The following is an 8276-nucleotide window of genomic DNA, read 5'->3' on the forward strand; positions in this document are numbered from 1 at the left end:
GTCGGCAAAGCGCATGCACAGCGACAGTGTCGGCGAACCGGACCATCTGGGTGGTGCAAGTGGCGGGGGGCCGCCTTTGAAGACGGCGATCACGAGACGAACGTCGTTAAAGCCGAAACCGAACATTCCTCCTGATAAACGCCCGGTGGACAAACCGCCGAAATAAAGGCGGGGATCCGCTTTCCCTGGGTGAGTGAGCAAGATGGCACCGATTAGGCGACGCCGCCTAGACGATGCTGTCCCGTCCAGCTACCGAACTTCGGTTGAGGAAGCAGGCGACGGGCAGCGAGTTCATCCTGACCCACTACTGCCACAACTGAGTGAAGACTCCACTGCATCCGTGACTTCTGGGGTAAACACTGCCCGACCCGAGTGCTCTTCACAAATTAAGGACAAAAAACTCGGTCTTCCCTTACGTGTTGCCACTTTGAATGTACGGCGATTGGCGACTAAGAAACGGCAAAATCAACTTAACCGACTTTTTCTGGAAAATGACTTATATGTAGTAGCCGTGCAAGAAACAAAGATAGGAAGTGAGGAGCAGACGGATCGAATGGTGGGAACTTTTCGAAGGCACTTCAATGTTTGTGTTAGCCATGCGATAGGCACTTCTGGCGGTTGTGCAGTTTATATAGGGAACAACGTGGGCATTGATGATGAAAAAGTAGTTGCGTCCGAGGCGGGACGGTTGCTTGTTGTTGATTTTTTGTACTGCGCAAGGCAATGGCGTGTTATCTGTATATATGCGCCAAACATCGATTATGAGCGTGTTGTTTTGTTTGAAGACTTAGAACAATTTTTAAAAAGTTATAAATACCTAATAGTGCTTGGTGATTTTAATTGTGTATGTTTCACTGAAGATCGAGCCAAGAACACCCCTGTACGAGATAAAAGTTCGCGAGTGCTTGTTCCACTGCTCCAGGAATATTATTTAGAAGACCTCGGTTATTTATCGTTAAGAGGAAGTAGCCCTATCTATACCCATTACCAGCGCGGAAGCTGTGCTAGGCTGGATAGAATCTATGTCACAGATGACCTTGCAAAAGATTGTGGCCACTATGAAGTCAAACATGTGTCTTTCAGCGACCATAGCCTTGTCATGACTACACTAGGAAACAACCTCAGAAAAAGCCGCTCTAATTGGGCTTTGTGGAAGTTTAACGTGAAACTTTTGCAAGATGAAAAATTTATGGAGTGTTTAACAAAAAGACTTAAACAAATGACATCTAAAGAGCCACATGGGTGGGCAGCTGAGTGGGAAAACTTTAAGAACGACGTCAAGATTATTGCGATTGAAAGGGGAACAATTATTAGTCAAAAGCAAAAGTGTAATGAAAAAGAACTCCAGTGCCAACTCGATTTTCTTATATGTATGGAAAGCGGCAATCCCGGCATGTATATAAAAGCAATTCGCGAAGTGAAAAGCAAACTAGAAGTAATTGCAACCGAAAAGTACAGAGCAGCAGTGATAAGGGCGCGAGCCGAAAAGCTATGGTTGGGTGAAACGCCCAACAAGCGAGCGATGTGTGACGAAAGAAAATACACGGCGCAAAACGAAATACGACAGATCAACTACCGTAACGAACAGACATCAGACAGGAGTAAAATTGAACAGGCATTTGTCGAACATTACAGCGTATTATTTGCGAATAAAAAGGGGGATAGAACTGGGCTGAGAACCGAGTTTATTAATCTAATGCCTAAGCTCGATGAAGAATGTAAGACGCGATTAGAACAGCCAATAAGTATAGAGGAAGGGAAACGGGCCACAAAAGAATTAACTCCAGGAAAAACACCTGGGCCGGACGGAATAGGAGCAGCCTTTTACAAAATATTCATTGAAGAAATCTGCCCAATTTTGCATAACGTTATTAGCAAAGCCTATGTGGAAAAACAGTTGCCGCCTTCCTTCCGCGCTGCCCATATTGTTTTGATACCAAAAACAGATGATCAAACTAGACTGTTATTGGTAGGGGACTATCGTCAATATGTCTTACAAATGTGGACTATAAGATCTATACCAGAATTTCAGCTAAACGTTTGCAAAGCGTTATTATGCTTCTCGTTGGACCGCACCAGACATGTGGAATAAAAGGACGCTCGATATGTACAAACGTGCATGTAGCCCGCAGCGTTCTAGAATGTTGTGATGCCATCTCGGGACGAGTTACTATGTTACAACTCGATCTCGCCAAGGATTTCGACCGTGTCGCACACGATGTTCTTTTCTCTGTGCTTGAACATGTCAGTATTGGCAAAGTGTTATTAGAAGGTTTAAACATGGCTTATAATGATTGTACTGTACCATCATAGTTAACAAGAACCTCACCCAGAGTATTGACGTCCGGTCAATTATAAAACAAGAATGTGCGTTATCATCGCTGCTTTTCGCTCTTTTTCTTTGACCCTTCTGCCTCAGTCTTATTATTAATGAAAAAGTACATGGTTTCAGGCTTCAGACGCATCATGTGAAAATCCTTGCCTACGCTGATGATGTATTAATCTTTTGCACTGACCGTAATAGCATAGAAGAAGCCATAAGCGTCACCAAAGATTTTTGCAAACAGACAGGATCCGCGATAAACAGGAAAAAAAGTGTCGATTTCTGGCCCGGAATATGGGATTTTAACCAGAAATATTGGCGACAATCACGTGGGGAAGAAGTCCTTCTATGTATATAGGCGTGCCTCTCGAGCAATATAAGCAAACCGCAGGTTACTGGGATGACCTGACGCCAAGGGTGAAGGAAAAACGTGAAGGGTGGCAAGGCCGCGAATTATAGATGTTTGCTAGGGCCAGTGCGTGCAATGCTTTTTTGATTGCCAAAGTGTGGTATGTGTTGCCGTTTTTGTCAATGTCACGCGTCAGCGCGCAGAAACAGCACCGAATATTTTTGGTTTTTATTTGAGGCTCCAATTGGGAGAGAATCAGCAGCAATAATCTGTTCCGCCCAGTGAAAGACGGAGGCCTCGGCCTTTCTCATCTGTTCATCCGACAAATTGTCTCGCGTTTTATGTTCCTGCGGGACACGAGAGACCCGTTTTTGAGAGCGATGATGCAAATGCGCCTTAAGATTTTATTGCCGGAATTTATTGTCTAGTTCACAACATTAGGTAAATCGTTAAAATATAAATAAATAATAACGGACTCAAAATTGAACCTTGGGGTATGCCAGCTTTAATTTCGGTCAGGTTGCTACGAAATTTTCCGATAGACACAAGTTGGTGCCTCTGAAATAAGTTTTTCAGAAGCCGCAAAAATGCACCCCGAAAGCCAAGCAAAGAAAGTTTGGTTAGTAGTACACTATGACAGACGCTGTCAAACACTTTGCAGACGTCGAGAGAGATAAAACTTTATTGTGTCCTTGAAGGGGTTAAGGGGTGGCGGGGGTCGGGACACTTACCCCCAATCCCCCCTTCCTAAGACGGCGGCCAGTCCTTGCTTTCAGGCGGCGTCTTCGGCCATCCGGATGGCCCAGAGCTGCTCCTCTGGGTACAAGCTGAGCAGCAATGTCTCCCACTGCTCGACCGTACTAATGATGCGTTTGTTAGTGCGGGAGGTGTTGGTGGGTGAGGCTTTGGGGCATTGCCAGATAATATGATTGAGGTCGGCGCGGGCCTTGCACGCTTTGCAGAGTGGTGAGTATACATTGGGGTAAATGCGGTTGTAAAGCACGGGGTTCGGAAAAGTTCGTGTCTGAAGGAGTCGCCAAGTGGTGGATTGAGACTTATTCAATGATTTGTGTGCTGGGGGGTAGCGTAACCGCTCTCTGCGGTAGTGCAGGAGAATTTCCCTGAACGTGACCATTCGGTCCCGCGCGTGACCGCGATGAAGAACAGAGGGCTGGTCGGGATCGGAAGACGCAGGAGAAGAATGATGCGCCCGGTGTGCGAGAGCTCGGGCGGCATCGTGGGCGGCTTCGTTTCCAGCCAGACCCGAGTGACCAGGGGCCCATATGATCTGCATGTGGCGTTGCCTTGGGGGAGGAGTGCCAGAGAGAATCTTCTGCGCTTGGGGTACTATGAGTCCTCTTGCGTAGTTACGAATGGCCGTTTTCGAATCACTGATGATGCAGTGTGCATTGGTAGCCGCGTAGGCCAAAGCGATGGCCATTTCTTCACCTACTTCGGGTTGCGTGGCGAATATTGATGCGGCCGCGGAGAGGTGGTACTGCGAACCCGTGACTGCGACGACCGCCATGGCGTTTTGGTTGGGGTACTCTGCTGCGTCCACCTAGGTTACGTCAGCGGCTTGGTCGTAGCGCTTTTGTAGTTGTTTAGCTCTTTCTGCACGTCGCTCCGGATTGTGTTCAGGGTGCATATTGCGAGGTATGGGTGGGATAACTAGCTGATCACGAATGTTTGGAGGGATGGGTACTTTTGGTCCGAATTGGGTGGTGTAGGTTATGCCTAGGGTGCCTAGAATGTGCCTGCCCGTGGTGGAATTGGCAAGTCGTTCGTATTGGCTAATACGGTGCGCTTCAATAAGCTCGTCTATGGTGTTATGAATGCCTAGGGCGTCCAGTTTCTAGTTAGAGGTGGTGTTGGGAAGATGTAGGGTTGTTTATAGGCCCTCTTGATCATGGTATTGAGTTTAAGCTTGTCAGTTGCATTGAGGCTAAGGTACGGGGCGACATAGGTGATCCTGCTCAGGGCGTAGGCGGTTACCAGGCGTATAAGGTTGCTTTCTTTCATGCCGTGATGTCGATTTCCGATGCGTGCAATGAGGCGAGTGGTTTGGTGTACATGATTATCTAATTGCTTGAGTATCTCCGTGTTTCTTCCATTTTGTTGGATGCGTAAGCCAAGTATACGAATGCTAGGTACTGTAGGTATGCGTTGGTGGTGCACGTGAAGCTCTATCTCGGGTGGGTGAGGGTCTGGACGTCGACCTCCCCGATTAGGCTTGTACAGAAGGAGCACCGATTTCTGTGGGGAACATGCCAGGCCTCGCAGTTCTACGTATGCAACGACCTCGTTGATGGCGCTTGCTGCAGCGTGTCTTGGATGTCGCCGTCGCTGCCCCCGGTGACCCACAGGGTGATATCGTCTGCGTAGAGGCTATGCTCGAGGTTGGGGATGCTAGTTGATGCAGGCGGTAGTCCGAGCAAGGCCACGTTAAACAGAAAAGGGGATAGAACCAATCCTTGCGGCGTGCCTTTGCTGCCGAAGGGAATAATTGGCGACTGCAACCCTCCGATGGCAATGGTGGCCGTGCGACCTGTAAGAAAATTCTTCACGTAGTTATATGTTCAATGTCCAACCTGGAGTTGTGCCAGTTGGTTCAGTATGGCCTCATGCGTGACGTTATCGAAGGCCTTGGTTAGGTCTAGCTCCAAGATGGCTCTAGTGTCCAGCCTGGAGCTTTTGTCGCCATCGATAATTTGGTGCTTGAGCTGAATCATGACATCTTCAGCAGAAAGTTTCGGGCCGAAGCCAACCATGGTATTGAGGAAGAGATCGTTGTCGTTCATATGTCTGTGTAAGCGTGTGAGGATGACGTGCTCGAGGACCTTTCCGACACATGAAGTCAGGGAGATAGGGCGGAGGTTTTCCAGTAGGAGGCGCTGCCCGGGTTTGGGAATCATAATAATTTTGGCTTCTTTCCATTGTGAGGGGAGGTTTCCATTTTCCCAGTTACGTTAAAATACGCTGTGAGGGCTAGTATAGAATCCTCATCTAGGTTGCGAAGCATTTTATTAGTAATGCCATCAGGTCCCGGGGCTGAGTTAGGGCGGAGTGCGAGGATGGCTTCACGTACTTCTGCTGCTTCTATGGGCGCGTCCAGGTGGTCGTTATCGGTGCCTGTGTATGCTGGAGCGGGTGTAGTAGGTTGATGTCCTATGTATCGGTCTATCAATTCTTGAAGAATTTGTGCGTGCGTGCCCGGATGGGTGTGAATAATTTTTGCAAGTTGTGCTGTTGTGTGTTCTTGCTGTTAGCCGGATCGAGGAGGCAACGGAGGATATTCCACGTTTTGGGCAGGTTTGGTTGCCACTCCATGCTGTCGCATGTGCTGTGCCAATTTTGACGAGTAAGTTGTTGCGCATAGTCTTCGATTTGAAGGGTGAGAGTATTAATACGTTTCCTGAGCGTTCGGTTAAGCTTGTTGTGTTTGTATCTGCGTTGCAGGCTGGCGAGGGCTTCCCACATATGCAGTAACTTGCTATATGCCTCCTGCAGATTGGCTTCCTCAGGTACCAATTTAGTGGCTTTGCTCGCGTCTTGCAGCAAGGATGCGACCCAATCTTCGAAAGGGGGTTGGGTACCCGAGAAAGAGGTGAGGGCTCTGGCCTGCCGAAAAGCGTCCCAGTTCGTTATGCGGAGTTGACGACCCTTAGGCTTTCGCGGGCCCCCCCGAACTGTTGTTTGGATTAAATAGTGGTCGCTGCCCAAGTTGTCTTGTGTGTTGATCCAGTGTGCTTGTGGAATTCGTTTTGCGAATGTCAAGTCCGGAGTAGTATGTCTGCTAACGCTGTTTCCCATACGAGTGGGAGAAGTTGGATCCGTGACAAGAGTAAGACCTAGATTCTGTCCGTCAAGCCATAGTTCTCTTCCCTTTCGGCGGCCCATTGGGTATCCCCATGCCACCGCAGGGGCGTTTAGGTCCCCTACGATGAGCAGGGGGGCTCCCCTAGCTACTTGATCTGCTTTGGTGAAAAGCCGTAGAAACCTATGTTGTTCTCTGGGGCTGCTGTACACATTGAGGATGAAGAGCCTCTGTTGCTTGCACCTTGCAGACGGGATGATCTCCAGAAAAATGTGGGCTGCTGTATCAATGCCTGTGTGATGCTGTATAACCGGAATGTTTCGCTTAACTAGTGTGGTTACTTGGGGCCTGCGGTTATCATTGCAAACTGCGGTGTATGCCGCGTATCCCGACAGCTTAGCCGCTTCTCCGGTCTCTTGTAATGCGATAACATCGGGGGAAGTATGTGGTGCGATAGAGGTAATGTATTGCTCTAAGTGTGCTCGCTTTCGCCGGAAGCCCCGGCAGTTCCACTGCCAAAGCAGTAGGTAACACGTTCTGGATTACTCGCAGCCATCTTTGTCGGGACGCGAGTACGGCTTCTTTAGGGGACCTGCTCTGGGACGGAGTAGGGTGTTTTCCAATTCTGTCAAACGGGTGTTGTGATTTTGAGCCAAAGTCGCGACCATGTCTTGAAGCACTTTGCGCGTGTCGTCCATGTTTTCCTGTCGCTGTTATTCTCTTGCCGCAAAGGCTTGCTCAATTCTGGGCACTAGTAGCGTTTCTAGTTTCGCCGTAAGGAGGTTGTCCATTGCGCATTCGAGAGCCTTTGCAATGGAGGCGTCGAGCAATGTGGCAAGCTTACAGTCTAATGCTTCGTTGAGGTTGCGTTCTATCCGCTGTTGCAGCTCAGTGAGAGCCTCACAGTTGACATTTCCTTCTGAAGTGTATGCTGGTGTTGCCGCTTTTGAGATTGGTTCGAGAGCTTTGCGTTTGTGCGAGGTTGGTTGTTGGGTGGTTTGCGGGCAATCTATTGCAGAGACAGGAAGGATGTCTGCATTTGATGGTAAATGTTTGGGCTGTGTGTCTGCAAGTTGTGGTTTGAGATTAGCGTTTTCTGTCTTGAGTTCTTGTATCTCGGCACGTAAGGATCGGAGCTCCTGCATGAAGCTGTGCATGGTAGCGTCAATAACTGTGTTCACTGGGGTTGCTATAGGTTGCGTGGTGTGACCTGTGTGGGAGACAATGCTGGCCCAACTTACCTTGGGGGGAGCGTCTTGCACGTTAACTGTGGTCGTTCTAAGGCTTGAGTTTCCTTGCTGCTGCGGCGGTGTTGAATCCGGTCCGCTCCGGGAGTGACTGCGTCCTTGTGACTGACTGCGACCTCGGGAGCGGCTGCGTCCACGCGACCGACTGCGTCCTCTTGAATTGCTGCGTTCGGGAGCCTGCGGTTGTAGTGTTGACTTCGGTGTTGGCAGAGCTGAGTCTCCATTTGCAGAAGTCGATGGCCCCATCTCCTGGTCAGCTCCTTGTTGTCCCAGTCATAGGCGTTCCCATCGTCGTTGGAGTAGGAGGTGTGGTGTCTGGAAGCGGCGATGGCAGGACTTATCACCAGTCGGGTGGTTTTTGCCGCAGAGCACACAGCAAGGATGACAGGGGTGATCAGCCGGCGGATTTACTGTGTCACAGCTCTTGCATTTCTTCTGGGTTGGATTGGGGCATACATCTGCCCTGTGGCCGACGGTCCCGCAGATGTCGCAGACCTCGATGCGCTTCTTATGTAGATAGCATTTGTATTCTGCTCCGCG

This window comes from Dermacentor albipictus, unplaced genomic scaffold (assembly GCF_038994185.2).
Source record: "Dermacentor albipictus isolate Rhodes 1998 colony unplaced genomic scaffold, USDA_Dalb.pri_finalv2 scaffold_26, whole genome shotgun sequence".
NCBI lineage: Eukaryota > Metazoa > Arthropoda > Arachnida > Ixodida > Ixodidae > Dermacentor > Dermacentor albipictus.